This window comes from Megascapheus bottae, chromosome 27 (assembly GCF_031878675.1).
Source record: "Megascapheus bottae isolate mThoBot1 chromosome 27, mThoBot2.hap1, whole genome shotgun sequence".
NCBI classification, from domain to species: Eukaryota; Metazoa; Chordata; class Mammalia; order Rodentia; family Geomyidae; genus Megascapheus; species Megascapheus bottae.
Window position 1 is genome coordinate 4,435,172 of NC_143535.1, and position 23,160 is coordinate 4,458,331.

At 52.8% G+C, this 23,160-nt stretch overlaps 1 long non-coding RNA gene across 1 annotated transcript; it reads right to left on the reverse strand.

Annotated features, from left to right (window-relative positions):
* Nucleotides 1–6,099: 6,099 nt before the first annotated feature.
* On the reverse strand, nucleotides 6,100–18,838 carry LOC150045464 (uncharacterized). Its single transcript, XR_016532778.1, has 3 exons — nucleotides 18,785–18,838; nucleotides 10,020–10,082; nucleotides 6,100–6,182 (listed from the first exon to the last, which is right to left on the reverse strand). It is a non-coding gene; the product is annotated as an uncharacterized LOC150045464 (long non-coding RNA).
* Nucleotides 18,839–23,160: the final 4,322 nt, after the last annotated feature.

Consider the following 23,160-nt stretch of genomic DNA (forward strand, 5'->3'; position numbering starts at 1 on the left):
CTCTCTCCTGTAATTCCCTGATTTGCATGAGGCCCAGCAAACCTCTCCCTCTCCAGTCCTGCAGCAGAAGGGGCACCCACCATCTGCACCTCAGTCTCTGGCCAAGGCATGGAGGACTCAGGATCAGGGATGGAAAGTCACATGACACACTCCTCTCACCCCCCTCCACTGCCCCCCTGCAGCCAGTCTGCCCATGGCTGGTTTGTGAGGCATGGGAATTGCCCTCTGATTTTTGTCTCCTGGCTTTCGAGGAAAGACCCATGTATGGATAAACAACTACCCAGCAGTGAGCAGAGGCACCAAGATGTACCAGCAAGGGACTGGCAGCAGAGAGCTGAGGAAATCCTCATGTCCCTGGGGTGGGCAGCAGCCTGGAGGCCAGACGGCAGGGGTTGGGCTGGGTGTTTACCAGGCAGGCGGTGGAGAGAATTTTCCCACCTTCCCCCTTGGGGTGGGGGCCCAAGGTCAGCCAGTGAGTGGTAGAGGTGCGTGGCCAGGTGCTGAGGGCATCCTGACTCCACAGTGTGAGGGACTCTGACTATGTCTTCCCTCTGGCTGGGCTGCTTGAGGAAATCTCCCCGGAACCTGAGACTGGGGGAGGCTCGCTTTTCTTCTGTAGGTAAAGAAGCAGAGGTTGGAAAGGAGGTGGAGGTCTGCACTCCTAGCCTGGGAGACAAGGACCAGCCGCTAGTCCCCAAGAGAGTCACCCAGAGTCACCCTTCGAGTCCCACCCCACCCAGCCTTTTCCTCGAAACCCCATAAAGGAAAGTTTGTCTAACTCTAGGCTCTTTTCATTTTGTTTAGAGACAGAGATAAAAATGTGTTCATTATCCCATCTGTGGAGGCTCAAATGAGAGAAAAGTGCTTCTGATTTTGGTGAGGCAATCCACCCAAACCTTTTTACTTCTATTTAAAAAGCGGGAAGGTAATTTACCAGGCTGCGCCTGTCACTGTTTGAAAAGCAGAAAGCCTCCTTTTATCTGTAGCTTTATTTACAGGCACAACCCACAGAGGAGGCAAGTATTTTCCGGTGCAGTGACTTGAAGGGGCTCGGGGAGACAAAGCAGCCTCCAGACACTCCCCAGCCTCACTGAGAGCAGGACATGGTCGCTGGTCACCTGCCATCCTGTACTGGTCCTGTCTCGAAAGTCACCCACACAAGCAGGGGCAGGCCAGGTGCCTGCCCGTTCCCTTCAGAGTCCAGGAGGAGATGGGAGGCCACTGGCAGGACTTCCCTGGAAATGAGTAAGAGAGACGGTATCCAGAGGGACTGTGTGTTGTGTGCTTCCAAGAAATTGTCCTGGGGCAGCTCAGACTTTATCTCCTTTTTTGAAATCTTAGTGACAGACACTAATTTCTCTGGGGGGAGGGGGACTTTCCAGCTTTTTAACTTCTCTCCCTCTCCCCCCTCTTTTCTCTCTCTCTCTCTCATTCTCTCTCCTCTCTTTCTCTCTCTGTCAGAGTCACCTGGATACTGTCCTGGATTTTGTCACCATCACCCATGTCCTCACCGGAGAGGACATTGATCAGGGCATGTTGGTGCATAGAAATTAATACCAGGCTAGAGTCAAATGATGCCTCAGCTCCTGGCCATGGGGGTCATTTCCTCCCTGAGTCAAGGGCATGTCTTGGTCCCAGCCATAGCAGGCAGGGATTGGAGATGCAACTGATGAGACTGGAGGCAGTCTTACCTCATCTGATGGAAGAGAAGGGAGATCCAGCAACCCAGGAAGCTAAAATAAAAATATAGAGGAAGAAGGCTTGTCTGTGTTAGGCTATGGGACACTGAGAAAGAGAGTTCATTTCCAGGCAGCTTCCTCCGTGAGGCAGTCTTTACATTTGATCTTGAAGAATATTTTTCTTTAGAACTTGGATGCCCTGTGAAAGCCTGTGTACTGAAGGCTGGGAGACTGGTGGATGATCTGAGTTCTATTCCTTGGTATTACATACTTAGAAAAAAAATCAGAGTGCAGTAGCTCAAGTGGTAGAGCTCTAGCCTTGAGAAATCCCAAGGACAGTGCTCGGGCCCTGAGTTCAATGCCCAGGACAGGTTAAAAGAAAAAAAAAAAGAATCTCAGGAACTTTCGTACCCAAGCTGGCTTTAATCCGTGATTCTCAGTGTCAGCCTCTAAATAGCTGGCATTACAGATGTGAGCCCCTGGTGCCCGCCTTGATAGGTTTCTTGATAAAGCAAAGGCAGTGTAGCCCTCCTTTGACCCCATGCCCCTCTCCACTGTTCTCTGTACCCCAGGTCCCAGCCACAGGGTCCAGCCTGTCACTTCCCTAAATATCCCCTCTTCCTACTCTGCCTGCGTTCTGTGAGGGCTGAGCAGACACCTACGGCCCCTTGGGTGCTCTGCCGTTTGGGAAATGCTTTCACCTGACTTGATCCTCAGGAAAGTTATGGTTGTTGTCACTTCAACCAGGCACAAGGTGGGTGGGCCCAGAGCATGGAGAGTTTAGAGCATGGAGAGTTTAGCCCTACTTGCTCTCAAATCTCCTCACCTCTGAGCCCAGACCTCCATCCCCAGCCGCAGCGTGCCCAGCTCTTTACTTCCCAGGACTCGTTCATTGTTTCTCCTTCCACAGCCCCACAGGGATTCCTATGACTTCATCTCCAGCCAATCTTAGCTCCGAGGAACCAGAGATAAGGGCTGTTAGTGGGCTGCCGATTTGACAAGATCCCAGCTGCACGGCAGAGGAAGCCGGTGTTTTAGCCTTGCTTAAGTACAGCCCAGTGCAGATGACATTTTGGCTATTTCAGACATGCTCAGAAGCCCTGGGCGTCTTATTACTGCTTTCCCTGGGGGTCCAAAGACCTGAGGATGGGAACTACTTACAGTGACCACAATTTCCTGGGGAAAACCAGGACCCATGGTGTGACAACTTATGAGCACAGGTAGGGGGCAAAAAGCCAGGCTGTGTGACATCTATGCTGCTTCAGAAACCTGGGGTAGAGGACGCGATGGTCAAAGCTGAAATGCCCCCAAAGGCCCCTGTGCTGCAGCTGAGGCCCCTGCCCAGTGGTGGCGGAACCTCCAAGAGGGGGCTGGTAGGGACATGGCCCCGAGGGGATGCAGGACACCGGTCTCTTCCTCTCTGCCTTTCCATTCCATTCCAGTCAGAAGGACAATCGGCCTCCACCATGAAGCTGACTCTGGCTATGAGGTGCTGGGCCCCCACAACCCCAGGCACTAGGGAAAGGGGGCCGGTAGGCCTTGGAACACCCCAAAGCTGTGAGTCAGGGCCAACCTTTCCTCTTTATCAGCTGATTGCTCTGATGTTTTTGTTTCCGTAACAGAAAAGGGACTAATTCAATGGCCATTCAGGCACTCACCCGTTTACTAAGCACCTACTGTGTGCTGTGGTGGGTGATGGGGTATATTGAAGGCTTGGAAATGGTCCCTGCCTTTTCAGAGTAAGCAGTTCATTCATAATGACCCTGTAACACAAGGAACAGAAGGAACAGTGATGGGGGGAGGGCAGGTGTTATTCACAGCCTCTGGAAGGTGACAGCTGAGTTTCGTTTTAGAAAATAAATGATAAATATTCCATAGATGGAAAGAGACGCGTAAATGGGAAGAACCACCCAGGCGGGCAGGGCAAGAGCTCGCACAGGGTAAGAGAGCAGCTGTGTGACTTCTCGAGGTTAACAATGACTGGGGTTCTGTTTGTGCATCTGTAACATAGGGACAACGGCGTGTGGGAAGCACTTGGTTCAGTCCTTCAAGGCAGTTGCTCTGCGACGCATCGCTCAGGACTGAGATGGCGTCGTTGCTCTTAATACATGACAGGCAGATGCAGATATGCCAGCAGCATTCACCATCTGTGATCCCTTCTCCCTTTGTTGGGAAGCACAGCTTTGGCCACCGTTGTGCCTACGGCAGGAAACCAGTGAACTTGCCCATTTCTGAACTCTTTGTTCTGCAACTTGGAGCATTTAGGTGGCAGCTTAGCCACCTGGGAAAGAGGAAAGAGGACCCGACGTTGTAAACACCAAGTATCAGAACTGTCACCTCCTCTTTGGGTCTTTGGCCCAAAGAAACAAGAAATAATGGGCACCAGGATCCAACAGTTTGACGTGAGGGTTTGGGCCAGCCTGTGTCCCCTGGCCCCTCCCTCACAGGATGATGTGATTCTTTTCCCAGGGCTCCCCCACCCCCAGGCAAAGCAATCACACTGCTGTGGGCACATGGCCCTAAGTGTGGCCCACTGCCCTCCCGGACAGAGCGGGCGTGGGGCATTAGTTCTACCAACTGCTGGGTAAGCTAGTTAGTGTGAGAGCTTCCAGAACCTTCCTTAAAATCTAACTAGCCTGGCCCTTTCCTGTCTTCAGGAAGCCTCGCGTGGAACATGGACGCCTAAGCACCAGGATGGAGAGTTTAGAAACCAGTGACGGACGACCCGGGCCTCCTGCCTCAGAAGCCAGGGCAGCCCTCTTGGACAGGGAAGGCCAAGCGGCACCCTGAGCAGTGAGTGGGCCGCGCCCCCTGCCAGCCTCCCCAGCTGCCTCCAGAGGTTCTCACCGGAGCTGCGTGATCTCCCATGGGAAGAGGCTGCTGCTATTTGGGTTGCTGGTAGCTGATCTAGTCCTCACGGAAGCCCAGCCTGCCTGGGACTGCTTCTCATTCAAAGAGAGTCCAGTGTTCCTGACCCCAGTGTCCACCAGATGGACAGAAACTTGGCTGGAATGAAAAGATCGACCTGTGTTCATAAAGCAGTTCCCAGTGTCCTGGAAAGTGAAGGAGTCGGAGTGGCTATCTCCATGCACCCCACTTTCAAAGATAGGGAAAGTCGGTGAAAGGAGTTTGGGTCAATAAGGAGCAGAGCCAAGAATCCCGCACATCTCCCAAGCCCGAGCTCGAGGCTTCTCAGAACTCAGAGCAGCCATCATGGGGTGATCCTGAGCTGAACACACAGGGAGAGAGAGGCCCTGAGGCAGGAGGGGACAATGGATGTGCCATGGGGCTGAGGGATAGATTTAAAAAAAGAACAACAGACGTGTGTTTTGATTCCTTTACACACTAATTTTTTTAGTTATGGAGAAAAGCTCTCACAAAGCAGATTTACCCTCAACAAGACGTCCATGTGTAGCACTGCCTGATGAGCGCAGAATTGTACAACGATCTCAGGAGGCTTTCGCTTGTGCGATCGAGTCTGTTCCCACTGGACATCAACTCCCCCTTTCCTCCAGCCCCCTGGCAGACCCCGTTCCACTTCCTGCTCCTGTGTGTCTGACCGTTCTCTGCCTCATAGGGGAAGACCACGGGACATCTGTCCTCCTGAGACTGGCTCATTCCCTAGTACCACGCTTACAGAGTCCTGCCATTTTGCCACATATAGCAAGATGCCCTTCTTCTATTTTTTAAATTTTAGCTTTATTTATGTGGTACCAGGGCCTCATGCATGCTAGGTGAGCACTCTACCACTAGGCCACGTTCCCAGCCCCTGTCCCTTTTTGTTGTTGTTGTTATTTTTTTTTTAAAGGCTGAATAATATTCCAGACAACACTATTCCCTATAGCCAGGCTGCGGAAATGACCCAAACATCCAATAGTTTGTGATGAGGTAAAGAAAATGGGGCATACATCTACTCTGGGGGCCGATTAGCCAAGTCCAAGTGACACATCCCACAATCTAGAGCGGGGACCCCCCCTCAAGAGGGCAGTGAGACTTCATCCACTTTACCCAAGCACTTGTCATGGATGTTGCTGGGAAGCGAGACGTGGAGTAGGTTGTGGAATAAGAGAGTATTGCTGAAGAGGTAAAGCCATCCACTCAGCCTGAAGCTTTTGTCCATTCTGCGCCAGACGCAGCGTGAGGTGCTAAGATCACAGCACAGAGAGGACAGCACGGCCCCTGTTTGCTGGCCTTTACCTGCCCCCCTCACCCTCTTGAGAGCCGAGGAGCCCTGGGGGAGTGGCTTCAATACTTGGGAGAGAGCGTGTGAAAATAGCTCTACAGAAGTAAGGGAGGCCTACCCTGAACATAAAGAAGCAAAAGCCTTCCAAGTCAAACACAAAGCTGGCGAGAGAAATCTGCCCATACCAAGTCCCCAAGGGCAAGGCAGCCATGTGCACATCAGCAGAGGTCCAGAAGTGGGGACTGGGTTACCATAGTCAAGAGGACTGCATGGAGGAGATCAGGTTTCAACTGGAACTTGCAGGATGAATGGAGTGTGGCCTAGGTAGAGAACACAGAAAAGGAATTGAGTGCGTGTGTGCGTGCGTACGTGTGTGTGTGTGTGTGTGTGTGTGTGTGTGTGATGAGAAAGATTGAAATTCACAGGTGGTGGTAGGCGAGCGACCAAGGGTTTGGGCTGGGGAGACAATTGTGGGAATGGCACAGCATGCTTAGCAGGGCTGCGTGTGCATGACAGCAGGAAGGAGGAAGGCACAGGCTGTATGCTGTCTCCATCAGGGAGGGTGCTGGCCCAGTCTCCACAGAACTGAACTGTGCAAAACTGGCCATAGCACATGGCCCTGAAGGGAGCTGGGGCCTAGAGGGTGGGGTGCAGACCCCAGGGGCTCCTGCATGGGAATTGAGATAGTGGGGGCCCTTTTGATCTCTTGACTCAGCCCACAACCCCAGCTTATCCCACAGGAGGTCAGGAAGGACAAGACTCCCTCAAGACTAGCAAGGTGAGATGCTCACTTCTTTCTAAATGCCAGCCACCCTGGCCTGCCCGGGGAACTCCTGCTTCCAGCCCACAGGTACTTGGCTGAAGAAGGTCCAAGTTCAGGTACAAGGGGGAGGAAGAGGAGGCGGTAAGGCACGAACAGTGCACAGGGCACTGCCAAGAGTAGTAGCCCACCCATTCATCTCTGCCAGGAGCCGAGCCGAGCGCCCCGAGGAGGGGCCCACCGTGATGGATGGTGTTTCCAGAGGTTATTAACTGAGCTGGGCCAGCTCTCTTTGGGCTGATCTATGATCCAGGGACAGTTTTAAAGTATGTGGCTTTCCAGGGCAGGATTATCGAAAAGAGTTAAAATTGAAGTAGTCACTCAAAGCACAGCCATCTGTCACAGGCGGCTGTGCAGAGCCCCTCCAGGCAGGACAGGAAGGTGGCGTGGTGTCCCGTGCTATGTCCTGGAGCTGGAGGAAGGCTCCATTGTCCTTGGTGTCTCAGCAGGAAGGGTCTGAGGTTTGTGGCAGAGGTGCTAGAGAGGGCCCCTGAAGCCGAGCTTTTCACCGAGCCCGTTATCCTCTGAGCAGCCTGTTACGTTTCGTTATGCATTTATTTAACAACTGCCATTCCTCTTGGGCTGTGACCTCAGAAGGGTCAGGCGCAGTGGGCTTGTGTTGTGGGCAGCCAGGCTGAGTCAAGCAGGGCTCTCTTGCTCAGCCCTGCTCCTCTTTACGCCAGCCTGCGAGATTCTGGGTGGCTTATGTCCTGCCGGGGCCCTGGGCAGAGAGAATCACCTCAGAGGAGATGCTGCAGCTTTCAGTCTTACCATCACCCCCTTCTTCATGGGAGCTAAACTGAGGCACAGCGCTGAGCGGGCCCCTCCTGTCCACCTCCTCCAGGCTGCATGCGGACCCTCAGCAAAGCATCAGAAGCATGAAATGTCAATCTGGGATTAGCCGATGACCGCTCATCCTCTCTGCCAGGAGTGGCCAGACATGATGCCAAAGGCAGGGGCGGGAGGCGGGGCACTGGCCTCTGACCAGTCCCTGCAGGCTGGCAGGGACCGCCAAAGGCATTTTCACAGATTCCCACAAAAGACCTGCGTGAGCTCCACCATGCTAAACCAGAGTGATAAAGTTCCACCCAGCCGTGGGCAGCAGCAGGCACCCCTCCCGTGATGGAAGGTGCACGAAGACCATTCCTTTCTTGTTTTTAATCTATTTTGGTCGAATTGGAAAAGTCTCTAAAAACAGTACTACCAGTAGCTCCCAGAAAGGATAAGGAGAGAGAAATGCTGGGAAACTATTGGTTACCCATGCTCCTCTGGGCTGTCATCTCTGCCCAGCAAGTGACCTGCCACTGGGCACCAGGACCTTGTTTCCCATCCCTCTCCTCATTTATCCTGCGCCCCTGTCTGCCTCTCTCCTCCCTCACCCCGCATCTCCTTCCCACCTCTCTGGTGTCTGCTCCTCACTCTCTCCCTCCCTCTCTCCCTTTCCTCCCATCTGCCTGCTCAGTCTGATCCACCTATGATGATTTGGTCAAGATGATAAACAGATAATCTTCTTTTAAAATCTGATGATTGGAAATATCCATCAAATCAGTGTTCAACCAATTTCCAAAATGGAAATCATTCTTAGAAATTGCCAAAAACTAATAATAAAAAGGAAAAAAAAGGGCCAAGTGGAACGAATTGAAAACAAATTAGAAATGTTTTGTAAGGAAAGAGAAGGAAGGTTTCAAATGGAACATTTTTCAGATCTTTTTTTCTTGCTTATTTCTTTTATAGTTTTTGTTGTGCTTATTTATACTTTTTAGGTCATATTATAAAAATGCACATTATAGAAAGTAGATTAGCAAAAGGAACGATAAACCCACTCATTTTGATAAAGCCACCAAGAACATCTTGATATGTGTGCATCTACATTTTTCTGAGTGTGTGTGTGTGTGTGTGTGTGTGTGTGTGTGCCTTTTATGACTGCCCAAAGAAAATTCCAGAACTGTAAGCCCCTTAAGCTGTAAGTCGAGAACATTATTGGTCACAAAACCTGGTCAAATTTTTAGTGTTTTATAGTCTACCATCTTCTGAGAGCTTCTTAATATCCACTGTAATTGATATTTATTATAATATTCCCTGTAAATGAATTTATGGCTCTGGAGGCATCTGCAGTTAAGAAATCTGATAACTTTGTTGTTCTCTCAAATCTTTGATTCCAGAATCGCTTGTTTCACCTGGCAGCACTAATGTCCATATTCATGTTTCTGGAAAGGTAAACTTTGCCAAATAATGAGCAATAGTGTCTGTATGCTATCGATTAACTGTCTAAAACAGATTCTCATCAGATATGCTCTTTTGTAATGCTGTGGTATTTCCATCTAATCAGTTACTGAATATTCAGGTGATTTCTAATTATTATAAACAGTGCAGATAGGAGTAAGAGGTTGGGTGTGAGTTAGAATTTTTTTTAAGTAAAAGGAAATAATGAATTCTGAAAATCAGATTCTAGCTTGCAAAACTATCCTGTGGCTCACTGAAATTTATAACCCACATGGAAATGAGTTGGCTTGTTTAACAGAGAGCTGTGGGGGTACCCACAATGCACTGAGAGGGTGTTGAGCAAGACAGAAATTCTTGCCCAATGGGGAAGGAGGCTGGGACCAGGACGGAAGAGGCTTTTCTGGCCGTGGGCTATTGGGGCAGCTTTCTAATGAGGACTAGGCTTGAGCATCTTTGTGAGGACTTAAGGGGTACCCTGATGCACCCAGATTGTGGGGCACAGCTGGTATGCTTGACTAGTTACTGCGGGGGGGGGGGAGTTTTGTCATGATGTTCGTTTGGGCAGTACTGGGGTTTGAACTCGGGGCCTTGCTAGGCAGGTACTCCGCTCCTTGGACCACACTTCCAGCCCTTTTGGCTTCAGCTTCTTTTCAAGGAGAGCCTTGCTTCCCCCGCTGGCCTCAGACGGTAATCCTCAGACCAGTGCTTCGGGAGCTGGGGTTGGAGGCACTTGCCAGCATGCCCGGCTTGTTTTTTGTGAGATAGAAATCTCAAGAACATTTTGTCCCTGGCTGGCCTCGAACCTTCCCATCTCTACTTCCCAAGTAGCTGCGATGATAGGCCTGAGCCCACATCAGCCCTGCGGTTGACAGTTTTACCAGGAGTTTGGTTGGTTTTACTAAATGGCCCCTTGCTTCTCTCAGGCTGACTTCAGGCTCGTGACTGACAAAAAGCCCCTTTTCCTGGACATTCTCTGATGAGTCCTGGGCTTCCATGCCCACCACCTGTGCTGCCTGGCTGGTCCTGCCTGCTTCACCAGCTCCCGTGAGATTAGTGGGAGAGGGATCCCTGGACCTGGGGGTGGGGACGAGGCAGGGAGACCAGCACAGCTCACCTCCTTCACTGTAGCCAGGCATTCGGGCACCACAGACAGGAGGAGGCAGGGGTAGATCTGGACCTGTGGAAACCACAGAACGACAGAGGAAACAGAGAAAAAAATGAGACAGCAGAGAGGAAAGTGTGCACGCCAACAGAAATACAAGGGTGACACTGACTGAAGAGCCACGGGGACGCAGCAAGCTCACGGGTCTGCAGCAGGCCCATGCTGGATGCAGGGACCCACCTGACCCTTCTTCTCTGCCTCTCTCTCTCCTTCCTTCCCTCCCCCTTCTCCCCCTGTCAAGTATTTCCACTGTCAGCACTTGCCAAGTTGAGCTGCAAGTCTGCCGGCCTGCGCAGTGAGCCGCGTGGGCACGTGGTAATGTCTGTTTTACTCTCAGTAATGAATCCCATCTTCTTCTCTTCGCCGTGATCGTTATTGATTCTGTCTTGACACCTTGGTTTGTTTTCTGCCGGCTCCTGCCTTCCCTTCATCTTGCTGTGGCCATTTCTCCACTCTTATCTGTAATTTCCTCTCTTGTTATAGCTGTCTCCCTCCTGGGCCAGCGAGACCTGGAGGTGGAGGCCCTGGGTTGGGTCTTAACTGGGTAGAGCAGCTCCACCAGCCTTTTCTGGAGGAGTGAGGGGCGAGTGTGCGTGGTGGCCCTGGCAGGGAAGTGATGAGGAGGGGAGCGGGAGGCGCAGCCCGGCCTCTGCCTGTTGATTGCCTAAACAGCTTATTCTGAAAATTATTCGAAAACTCTCATCTCTAATTAAACACCAAAAAGCCAGATATGGCGAGGTGGCTCAAGTGGTAGAGTGTGGCCCCAGCCTGATGGTTCCGAACCATACGCTTTATACCCCAGGGGCACAGGAACACTGCACGATCTCCTTTCACCTCCCATACACTCGCTCAGGCTCTTCTCCCTGACCAATGAGCTCTTTCTCACCTCTCACTCTAGTTTGCATCTGGAAAACTCCTACCCATCCTTCAAAGCCCAGCTCCAATGTGATCCCACCTGGGAGGCCCTCTCTGGCAGACCCCTCACCCTGTTCTAAGTCAAGGCAGAGCCAAATCTCTTCTCCCTTGAGCTCGAATCACTCTTTCCACAGACAGTCTTTCTGTGTTTACCTGACTCTCAGGAGCAGGCCAGGTCTCGCTCAGCTGCTGAGTCCCTGGGAAAGTGGGTAAGCGCACGGGAATGGAATCTCCTGGGCGGTTGGCTCCTCCGACAGGTCCTGACCGGCCAAGGCACGCTGCAGACCAAAAGAACTCCTATGTGAGCCCGGAGCCAAAGTCCAGATGCTCTAACCCAGACTCCAGAAATCCACAGGCTCCCTGAGGTGGGCACCATTTGGGGTTGAGCCTGCAGCTAGGGACTGCTCAGTGCCAGACGTTGGCCTTTTCCACCGAGCTTGAGGAGTGGAGGGGGAAAGGAAGAGTTAAAGGAGAACTTGATTAGGATGACATTTATCCAAACCATAGCAGACATGGATGGTTCCAGAACCTCCTATATAGGGCCCCTTGCTGAGGGCTGGACAGGTCCTGGCTTGGCTGGGGTTTTCTGGTCTTGGTGTGAGAAAAGCACTGAAGCCAGAGCCCTTCAGCCAGACTCCTCTCAGGGAAGAACAAGGGCCCACCTGAGCCTGGAGTGTTTGCCAGAGACCTCGGCCACAGCTCCAGCTTTGGAGTAAGCCAGGGGAAAGGTGAAATTATCCCCCAGATGTCTGCAGAAGGTGTCTCTCTCCCTCCATGATAAAGATAAAGCCCACATCTGGGCAGGACACCAAATGGATACAAATGAACTATCAGGACTACAAGATGGATGTCCCTTCTCCAGAAGGCCAACAATACACGGACGGACGTCTGTCTGCTGACACCCCGCTGTCAGCCCTGGAGAGGTCCCTGGAGAGACCCGAGGGCCCTTCCCTCTTGCAGACCACACGGGGCAGTCCTAAGGAGGGGCTGTGCCCTCTGCTCTGGTCTCTCCTGCTTCTTGCTGGGCACCGAGGGAGGGTATGAGGCCATCACGCCATGCAAAGAGAGCTCACACTCACAGGTGCCTCGGGGCTGCCCACACCTGGACTCCACCAGGTGGGGCGTCACACCACCACTCCTCCTGTGGTAGAGCCCAGGGGGTGGTGTTTAGACCACACGTTTTGTTCTTATTTGCCAGGCTGCCTGATCGGTTGTCGTTGCCTCCAGGTCTGCCTTTTCTGTCCTCTGCCTTGTGCTGGTGGGGTCAGGGTCAGCTCGCATTAGAGCCCCTGCCAGCTTCTGGTCCATTTCTGCTTCAGGGATCTTTCAGGACAAGGAACTGAAAGTCCAGAGAAGGAAGAGGAGAAATGCTAGAGATCGCATCTCCCTGTCTCATGGCAGAAAGACTGTCCCTCCATGCTCCCACACCTGTGCTAGTCTATCAAGTGCCACCTTCATATAGCACAGGACCCCCGTGCCCGGGGGACTCCCCTGGCACCTGGCTCAGCATCTGTCTCCTTATTTACTCAGTTGGCTTGCTTTGCCTTCCTGGCTGTTCCAACCAATCATTGTTTACCCTTGCTCAGGCCTGTCCCCCATCCTGCTGTCTCGCCAGCCCTTCGCCCTTCCGAAGGAGCAGCCAGGCCGCCAACAAGTTTGTTCTCAACACATTGTCACAGCACCTGAGTCCCTGCGAACATGTCCGCCTGCACCACTGTCCTGGGAGCTACCTGGCCTGTTTTCAAAGGGGTCCAGGGAGAGACTTGTGTCTGTGCCATCTGTAATCACAAGGATCCATCGGGCCACGTTCAGCCCCGCGGCCCGGCTGGCCTTGAGAGATGAGGAGAGTCCTGGTCACCCCCACTTCCTGTGTCTCTGCCTCCTGTCATTGTCTAAGCGGCAGCGAACAGGAAGCAGATGGTCCACAGTGGCTTCAGAACACAGGACAGCCACGCAGGCTTGGCAGAGCCCACTGCCCACTGGAGCGGCCCCTGCCCGCCTTGCGAGCCAGGGAATGGGAGGGGCTGTGAGTTCCCGCTGCTGGACGCTGCAGGACCTGCTCACCAGAGTCCAGTGGCTGGACATGGAGGCCGGAGACACCCAGGCCAAGATGGGCCAATGGTGCACTGCGGGGAGACGCGACTGTCCTGGGGGTCCCCTGAAACACTCTAGTCTCTAACATCCCACATGCCACACCCTCTAGGTTCAGGGACTACAGCAATCAGGCAGAGCAAGGCCTGTGGGAGGTGGGAACAGTGCTCAGCGAGAGGAAGGAGAGCTCCAAGCTCCTCTTCCTGCGGCCACATTCCCCTCCAGTCACCCCTAGACTGTGGCCCAAAGATGGGGGCGTCACCAAGGAGAAGGCAGAAAAAAGCCAGCTCCCCATGAAATGTGGGGTGGAGGGGAGGGAGGCATGCCAGGGGAGAAATCTACTTTGTCTTAAAAAAATAACTTAAAAAAAAGAGGGGAGGGGAGGAGTGGCAGAGGGAGAAGAAGGGGGGAGGAGATGACCCTCATGAGAGAGGCACTGTGTCTCCACCCAGCTTCTGGGGGGGGCAGGGCCTGGGAGACCTCAAGGCCTGACCCCAGCATCTTCACTGCAACCCCGGGACTCCAGGGAGGGTTCCAGTGATGAGCTGGCACCTGGCACCTTTGATTCTCAAGATAGCCTCTCACACAGGGAGAGGGGAGGATCAGATGGAGCTGGGGACAGAACAAGGAGCAAGAGAGAGGCTTTCACTGGGGCCAAGAAGATACCACAGCCATGTCCCCCTTTCTGCTGGGATAGGGAGGCACAGTCGCTGCTAGGGACCACTCAAAGCTAACACACAGGGGGTCGTGGACAAAGTACGAGACGTTAAAAACCAATCCCTGCCTCCTACCCTCAGGCACGCTGTGGATAATTTACGTAATGGGGATTCAATCTCTGGGTCCAGCAGGCTTCCCTGTCCTGTGATAGGTGCAAAAAACCCACCATGTCCTATTCAGAGAGAGAGAGAGAGAGAGAGAGAGAGAGAGAGAGAGAGAGAGAGAGAGAGAGAGAGAGAGAGAGAGAGAGAGAAATACAAACTAACTAAATGGCTAGCCTAAGGTCACTCAATATATCTTTTCTATTCATTAATTGCATTTCCCTCTGATTTTCTAAACCGTTTGAGGAGACTTGTAATAAAAAGACAGGCCTATAATGAAGTGCTTTGAATGTCTGCCTCCCGTGAATGCATGGTACCCTCTGTGCCTGGCATCATTCTAGACCAGCAGAGAAGAGAGGTCGACTCCTGCTTCTATGGCACTTACGACTTGGCATTTTGTAACCTTGTGCTGACTCTCACATAGAAAATGAGGGTTGGTGAGAGTTATGAGTCAGGGCAACCTGCTCCATGCAGGTGGCCTTGGAGTAGATATTGCTGAGGTGAGCTGGATTGTTCACACTGCAGAGACGCTGGCATGCCTGGGGTGTGTGTGCAGAGGGAGAAAATGGCATCAGCCGGAAGGGAGGAGGTGCCACTCGGGAGGCTCCAAGAGTTCATGCTTAGCAGGACAGGAAGACAACAGGGACCAGGAGGGGCTGAGGGGGGGAGTTGGCATAAACCATGGACATGGAGAAAGACCAGCTCTGCTGCCTTGAGGATCGGGGCCCGCACAGAGTGAGGCAGGACGAGAGGCAGTTTCTGGAGTGATGAAGAGATGAAGGCATGAACACTGGGGACACAGGACCAAGATGACGGTCTCCGGGGTCTGAGTTCTTATGGAGAAAGGGCTATGAGGAAAACGCAAAGCCTCAGCAACTGTACGGCCCCTCACCGTGAAAGCAGTGGACAAGGCTGAAACCCTGCTAGAGAGAAGCCATCAATAGGGCTAATAGAGGCACCCTCGTACCTCAGATCCAGGCCTGAAACATCTGTCTGAAGACAGACAGCTCCATGGAGCACTGTAGGAAGGCTGGAAGAACATCATGTACAGCAAAGATGATATCACTCCACGTCCAGGCCCATAGCAGACATCACTAATCAAGCCCATGGCAGACATCACTAATCAATCCTGTCACTTCTTCCAGCTGAGCCCCAGACAGTGCTTCACTGTTTCTCTCAACATGGCCCTGAAGACAGCTAACTCCCCATCCCTGATCCTATCAGTTAACCTACCCTTCTCTCTCAGTGCAGAGAAATGAGCATTGAGTTTAAAACCCAAAGACTCGGGGCTTAGCTTTGCTTCTGCCACTTAGTTGCTGTGTGTCTGTGGCCAACTTATTTAGCTTGAGTCTCACTTTCCCATCTGTTAGAGTGATTTCTTCTTCCAATGTCACATGTTTGCTGTGAGGACTAAGTAAGATGATATATGAAAGCAGCTGGCTCAGCCAGGTTCTGGTACAAAATTGAAAAGCTGGGCACTAGTGGTTCCCACCTGTAAGTTACTCAAGAGGCTGAGATCTGAGGGTTTCAGTTGAAAGGCACCCTAAGCAAGAAAGTCCTAAATACCCTTATATCCAATGAGCCAGCAAAACGCTGGAAATGGAGCTGTGGCTCAAGTGGTAAAGCGCAAACTGTTGACATAAAAGAACCCCAGGCCCTGAGTTCAAGCCTCAATACTGGCACCAAAACACAAAATAATAATATCCTCAGCTCACTCATGGCTACATTCCCAAATGTACATATCTACTAAGCCATAGAACACATACACACACACACACACACACACACACACACACACACACACACACACACACACACTGCATAAGAGGATAGAAAAATGTAACGGAACAGCTGGCACTGGAATTGATCTTAGAGGAGAAACTGTCTTTTGTTCAGGAAATTACCTTGATCACTTTCTACGGATATGGATTAGGGGAAGCCAAGGAAACCGAAAGAGAGCAAAGCTGCTCTGCATGAAAGTTGAGACACAGTTGGGGTGGGGGGTGGGGGGGTGGGCGGGGGGGCGGGGGTCTGAGAAGAGGCTTGTAGGGACTGTTGCTCATAATGCAGCAGAGGCGAAGAACTCCCCAAGATGAGTGTCCCAAATACGCACCATAAAACTGCAGGTTTTTGACACAGGAAACCTCTCTGTCTGAAAACCTCTCTGCCTGCACAATCCCTTGGGTGCACATATAGAAAATGCTAACACATCCCTGCTTATCTAGGATGGGCATGTGGGAGGGAGGCAGAACCTTCTAGAGCCATGCCCTAGCTTCTGGTCTTGACTGTGGTGATGGACTCACAGGTGTGTGTCTGTATTTCTGTGTAGGGAGAAATCTTTTATGTCAAAACTTATCAGTTGGAACACTTTAAATATGTCACTTTTTGTATGTTAATTATGCCTCAGTAAGCTATTAAAATGCTTTAAAAAGAGATTTCTATCAATCTGTTTCAAGTGGCTTTCTCTTTCCTGGGTGCAGCTATGTCAATCACCCTACCTCTCTGCGCATGCTGACCCCCAAATGCTGTTTTCTGTTTCCCTTGCCCCAGTCAAGTCTGACACAAGTGCAGTGCCTTCTGGCACTTATTCTGGAGTTAGAATTTTCAGAACTGAGCTGAATCCTGCATCTAAGTCAGGACTGCAGAACATTCTCAGTGTGCAGGGATAAGAACTTGCAGGCGTGCATGTCTGGACAAGTTCTGCAGAATATGGCAGCTGCAGTCCTCATAAGGACTTCATTTCCCTGGAGCTGACGGCTCATCCCTGGAATCCTAGCTGCTCAGGAGCCTGAGACCTAAGGACCTCAGCCTGGGCAGGAAAGTCTGTGAGACTTTAATCTCCAAAGAACCATGAAAGCCACAAAAGAGGTGAAAGTGGAACAGCAGCCTGCAGTGGGAGACGTCGAGGGACAGGCCCAGGCTCTGAGTTCAAGCCCTCATACTGACATGAGTGTACACACCCCTTAAACTCATTTCCCGCTCCAGAATTTTTTCAGTCTCTTCAAGGTGAACACTGAAATTTCAAAGGATGTGAAATGAGCTCGAGGACCCCCAGCACCCCAAACCTTAGTGGACCTTGTCCTTCACTCCTCAGAAGCACACAGCTTCAACACCTTTTTTTGTGTTTGTTTTTGGTACTGTATGTACCTTGAGATGCTTGGGGAAAAGTGGTGCCTCTTGACCCAACTGTGTTTTCTAAAAAAAAGGAAAAAGAAAGCCCAGAGCAGAGATGGGACAATCAGGGGAAGAGGGGGGCTGGGCTGAGCCTGCTCTGGCTTTTCCTGTGGCATCCCCATCCATAACCCTTCCTTCAGGTACCATCGCCACCCAACAGGAGATCGGTGTGCACCTCGCCCTGAGCCCTGAGCCCCTCACCACTGCGGTGCTGTGTTCCCAGTACAGGTGAGTGCTTCCTCTGCCCCTCTGCCTCTCCTCTTCTCCCCCCTTCCCCGCCTTCCCCACTCCACTATCTGAGCACCGTGGCAGAAACCGCATCAGCCGCTCCACTCCCTCCAAGGGGATAATCAAAGAGCTCCGTCTCGGGAGAGGACCTGGCTCATGGAGCAAGTCTTTAATTTCAAGCTGACAAGGTTGGGAACGGGTGCCACAGGCGTTCAGATAGGCAAGACGAATGGATCGCCAGGAGTGCTGCTGGTGAGCCAGAGCCAGCCAGGGAGGAGGGGAGGAGAAGTGGGGGGAGGCCAGGGAGGGGAAGAAGTGGCACAGCTTGCCAGCACAGGGCAAAGGGCGAATCTGCGCCATGGAGATCTGATTTCTCTCTGCGTACCAGAGCTGTGGAGATCCGAGTACCACCCGGAGAGACGGCCCCACCAGTTCCTTGCAGACTCCAGAGCGGAAAGCTAGCCCCTTGCCTGGGTTTCCAAAGCCCCTACCTGCCGAGGACAGCGTTGTAAGTACAGATGGGGTGAGCTTCCATGCCCTCAGATACATAAACCTACACCCAGAGGGCAGCTGCCCTGGAAAGGACTCCAAGGAGCAGGCGCTGAGAATCAGGAGGCATGAGCTTAATCCTCCTTTGCTCAGGAGACAAGAGGCTCAGAGATGGGAGGAAGCAATGCCATGGAGAACAGACCCCAGCAGTCTCTTTGGCATCTGTGAGTAACACATCCTTGCCCTTGGCAGGCTCATTTCCTGAGTGAAGCGTGGAGCTGGACAGCATGGAACAGGATCGTGTGGACTGGGCAGCATGGAGCTGGATAGCCCCAGGGCTCCCGGGACCACAACCAACTCAGCCCCACCTCTGACACTCACCCCTCAAGGGCTCAGATCTCTGCCTCAGTGGAAGGACAGGGGCTTCCTGCCCGGGGAAGAGCTGAACTCCCAAATGGCAGTGAGAAAGCCAGCACTCCTTGTTCTAGTTCTCTGCTGTCCTGAACCCAAGCTCTAGCCCTGGCTTCAGCCAGGTGACATGGGGCTGGGGTTCTGTGGGGACAGAGGGACGCCACCAGGATGAGGAAGCAGCCTTCTGGGAAGTATGGCTCCAAGCCAGAGCCTAACCATGTGCCAACTCCCTTCCTCTTGCCTCATCCCCTCAAATATGCCTCTGAGTATCCGGCAGCAGAAACCAGGAACCCCAGATGCTAATTTTGGGGAAGCAACTACAATCCCGTCCCATAGTTAACCAGACAAGGAGTGGTGCCAGCACCGTGGAGCTGACCTCACGCAGCCTCGGTTTTCCCATCTGGGTAGTGGAGCCCATTGTGCTGTGAGCCTATCCGAGCGATGGCTGCAGGATACACTGCAGGAATGCAGGGGAAGGCACGGCCTGCTCCACATCCACTGCCAAGCCGATGGAAGAAGCCTCAGCTGGCAGAGGAAGCAGCCCCGCAGTGTCCAGCCAGCAGCCTGCAGCATCCGCCCGCCATTCCCTACCTGCCCTCATTCCTCAGACTGGAGAGTCTGTTGACCGCGGCGGGCTCAGGCCCGTCCACCTGCCCCATCAGCAGACTCCAGCTTGGATCTCGGGATGTGCGAAAGCCCTGAGAGCAGGTCCAGATCCATCTGACTGGCACTGTCTGGAGACAACTTGACGTCCCTCTGAAGTGATCCAGCCATGCTCCCATTTGAAAGAGGCGGCGATGGAAGCCTTTGAGCCTTGTCAGGGCCAACAGGGAGCAGTCCTTCACCCCCAGGATGGCAGAAGCAGGAGAGGATGTCCAAAAGTGGGTCTTCAGTGCCTTTTCCAGGCCTGCCTCTGACCTCAGGCCAGCAGGATCATTCCAGGACTGCCGTGGGGGGAGGGGGAGCTGCCCTGGGCCTCCTACCCCTGCAATCCTGCAGTCCTCCTCCTGGGCCCTCAGGCCCTGCCTCCTGAGTCGTTAAGATGGGGTACAAGCTGGCCAGCCCCTGCCTTTTTCCTCCTTCCCCAGCTTTTAATATTCATGAACACTCCTAGCAGGGGAGCTAAAAATGTTCCACTCCTAAATCTAACCGCTTTATGGAAGCCTAATTAAATTCTTTGGTAGAAAGGCAGGGTGGGGGAAGGAGAAGTGACCTTCAAAAACTGCCAAAACTACTCAGCCCAGAAACCTCACCCCCTCTCCCCTCCCCCCCCCCGTCCTCTCCCCACCCCCAACCAAAGGTGCCTGTCCTCTGGTGATGAAATTCCCACTTCTCCTGGCACTGAGCAGCCAAGGGGGCATTTTGTGGGTGGGTGGGGGAGTCCCAGTACTCAGTCTGCCTCTTGTCAAAGAAGGGCAGACAAGCGAGGATACCGAGGCCTGGACCCTTGCTAACGACTTCCATCCCAGCCCTAGGTTGGGATTAGAAGCAGGGAAAGGGAGGGCAGTGGATGCACCTGCTAACGCCCTGAAGGGGTGCCGAGCCTGTGTACACTTGTGCCTGTGGGCCTAGAGTTCTGCTCAGGCCCGGTTGCTTCCCGTATTTATTAAGGGACACGATCATTTCCCTAGGGGCTGGTGGCGCCCCTGCCCCTCTTCCAGGGCTGTTCCCCTCTAGTCTCGGTCTCCAGGTCCTGTTCCTGGAGAATGTGATCCATGACAGTAGCCAGGTGGTAGTCGATGCTGGTGACCAGGCACAGTACCTAGCATGGCGGACAGCTGCACTCAGGATAGCTGCCCACTGACCACAGAACCCACTGCTTTCTTGCCTGGGCTCAGCATCAAATGCACGTGTGGAGAAAGTGAAGCGTGGGGGGTGTTGTGGTATGACCAGTTAAAAAAATACCAAATGTGGAGTGACCAAAGTGGAGCTGGTAGCTCACATCTGTAATCTGAGCATTGAAGTTCACGCTAGCCCTGGCAGGAAAGGCCACGAGACGCTCGTGCCCCTGACATTGAGTGCAAAAGCCCCAGGACTGGCATCCAAATAAATATATCAATAAATAAAGTGATCTATCTGGGCATTCTGGAGGAATAGAATCCAATTCCTAATTTCTGCATTCAGAAACTCGCCATGTGTTTGTGACGGGCAACCAGAGCAGAAATCCACTGACCTTGTCTTCTTTTCCACCATTGTCACCCCTAAAACTTACAAACCAGAAATCCCACCCCATGAAGCGCAAAGTGTGCCAAGGGCAGACAGGGATTTGGTTGCCCAGAGAGATATCAACTAATCCACCTGACTTGACTTGCCCAAGGTCATCGCCTGGACGGAGCTGGGAAAGCCTCTGGCTCTGGCGCATCCCCAAAAGCACCCATGGACATCACATTTATTCAGCAGATCCCAGCACCCGTGGGCTGACTGGCAGAGCTGAACAAGGCCCTGTGCAATCGGGTGAAGGGTTCCCCACACAGGCTGTGAGCACGAGGGGTGGGGGTCCTCCATGCATTGTGCTGATCAGGGAGGCCTTCCAGGAGGAGGCGGGCCCTGCACCCGATGGTGGGTGAGTCTTCACACTGGTAAGGATGCTAGCCCACAGAATGGTCATCTCACTTGGTGTTCCATCTGTTTCTAAGGAAACCAGCCCTGATTTCTATTCTCATCATCTCTTCTGGCAACACTGGGCGTGTCGGGGGCACTTAGACTCACGGACTGCAGGCAATGATTGCCTGGTTTTTACAAGAATGTATTTTGTTCTAAAGATTAAAATGTAGCCAAGGGTTGGTTGGAAATGTCTTTAATCTGCCCTTCATTAGCACCACTCCCCTCTAAGGGCTGGAGTCCCACAGTGGCGTGGTTCTGTGGTACGGGCAGAGATACCCTGAGCTCAGGTGTAGCTGCTTTTAACTGTGTGACCTTGGTCATGTCACTTGCCTTAAGATAAGGGGAAATATTCACACACACGTACACACATGCGCATGTGGCATTTCTATCCAGGGAAAGCACACCACTACACACATGTGTTGCTATTATTTGGACTCAGGGTACAGGACCCCAGGGCCATTTCCACCGTTGTCCAATGTCCTTCAACACCAAGCGCCCTATGGAAAGCAAAGCAAAGACCCAACTTCTTCAAATCCCACGCCAACGTTTCCTCCAAGGCACCAGCGTTGCCCCTCCTCCATGCTTCCCCGTTCCCAGGCACTGAGAGGAGTCACCCGGCCCGGCTTGGCAGTCTCCCATGCCCCTCCATGGTCCCTTTTGTGGTAGTAGTGTGTTCTTCCCATCCCCTGGTCTCTGCGAGATCTGGTCTCTACTGTCTTCCTGCTGGATGTCCTGAACTCAGCCTGGGCTGGGATTCCCCCACCCCCATGCCCCATGACCCGGATGACCTTCACCGGGTTCTTCTGGGGTAGCTGAGCCCAGACACGTAGCTGGGGAGGAGCCTGGGATGCTTGTGGAAACTGAGGCTGGGGCTGGACTCTGGGTTCCTGGACTCGGTTTATTCCTCTGTCCCTTTACCTCTACTGACACCTGCAGAAGCCTACTACTTTTCCATTCCAGCATCAGAGTCCCTGGTGTGGGATCCTTGGTGGGCCACTCCATCCTGCCCACCCCTCCCTCCTCAGAGCTCCCTCCAAGTTCAGAGGCTCAGCTCAGCTTCCCCACTCTAGGAGACAGGTCACGTCCACCACCCCAGGGTTCTGTACAGCCAAACTAATCAATGGCGGAGCGGTAGATTAAGGGGCCCCGCTCCAAGCCATCCATCACTGTCGTTTACCCGGGTCTGTCAGCCTGCAAATGGAAAAGGAGATGATGTGAAACAACCCATCTGCAGGTTTTTAACGCTCTTTACAAATTGCCGTGGTGAATAACTTGTTGCCTGTATTTATCCCTTTTCAAATTGTCTCTTAGCTACAGTCATTCGTCTTCATTCTACATCCTGATGCCGCGTGCACTGCCAGTTGGGCAACCTCATTAGTTTGCTGATGTTGGTGCCTAGAGGAAGGGGAGGAAGAAAGACAAGTGGGGGGAAGGAAGAAGAGAGGAAAAGGAGAGAAGGAGGGAGAGACGAGGGGAGGAAGGAGGGAGGAAGAGGAGAGAAGAGAAGAAGGAAAGAAGGAAGGAAGAGAAAGAAGGAGGGAGGGAGGGAGGGAGGGAGGGGAAGAGGGAGAAGGCTCTGCTGAGGGGAGGTAGGACTGGGCTTTGGTGAGGACCTGGCCAGCCAAATCCATCTCTCCATAGGCCTCCAATTTCCTAAACTCATGGTGAGCGAGAAGCACCCCGGCCTAGCTGGTTCCTTTTTGGTCAGCAGAGAAGTAAAATGTGCATACAACAGGCCAAGCCCATGTTTGGCTCTTGTTCCACAGGGGGAGGAAGGCAGAAAGCTCCCCCTCCCCCGTAGGGCTCCCAGCTTGCCCTTCCTGTTGTGTACCGGGGACCAACCCAAACTCCCCTTGGATGCCAAGCGCTGTTTCTGTCATCGCAGCCAAGATCTCTGCTCAGTTTTCCATGGTAGACCTTTAAATATTTGAAAACAGCTGTGAGGGAGGATTCACTTGGTTGTGGGTCCTCCAGGTTTTCAGTCCTCAGCTCCCTCCACCACTCCTCTCATGCCCTGGCATAAAGACCTTAGGCCTCTCCATTCTACCTGCTACCCCATTTGTCAGTATTCTTGCCCACTCTGCCCAGCATTGAATGCAGTGTACCAGACGTGGTCCTGCGCCTGCCAAGCGCAGCGGAAGGTGCCACCACCTTCGCTCTTCTGGGCTGTGTGCTTCCATTCATACAGTCTGGGATCACCCACGCTTCTGATGGCTCACAGGATTCAGCCTCATCTACTGTGGTCCTTCTTGTCCCAGAGAATTGCATCACCGTCGTAAGCCAACAGCTGCAGAAAGCTCCATTTACCACATCCAGGGTGCATGGCTTATCAAGTCTAGAAAGCCATAAGCCAGGGAAAGGAG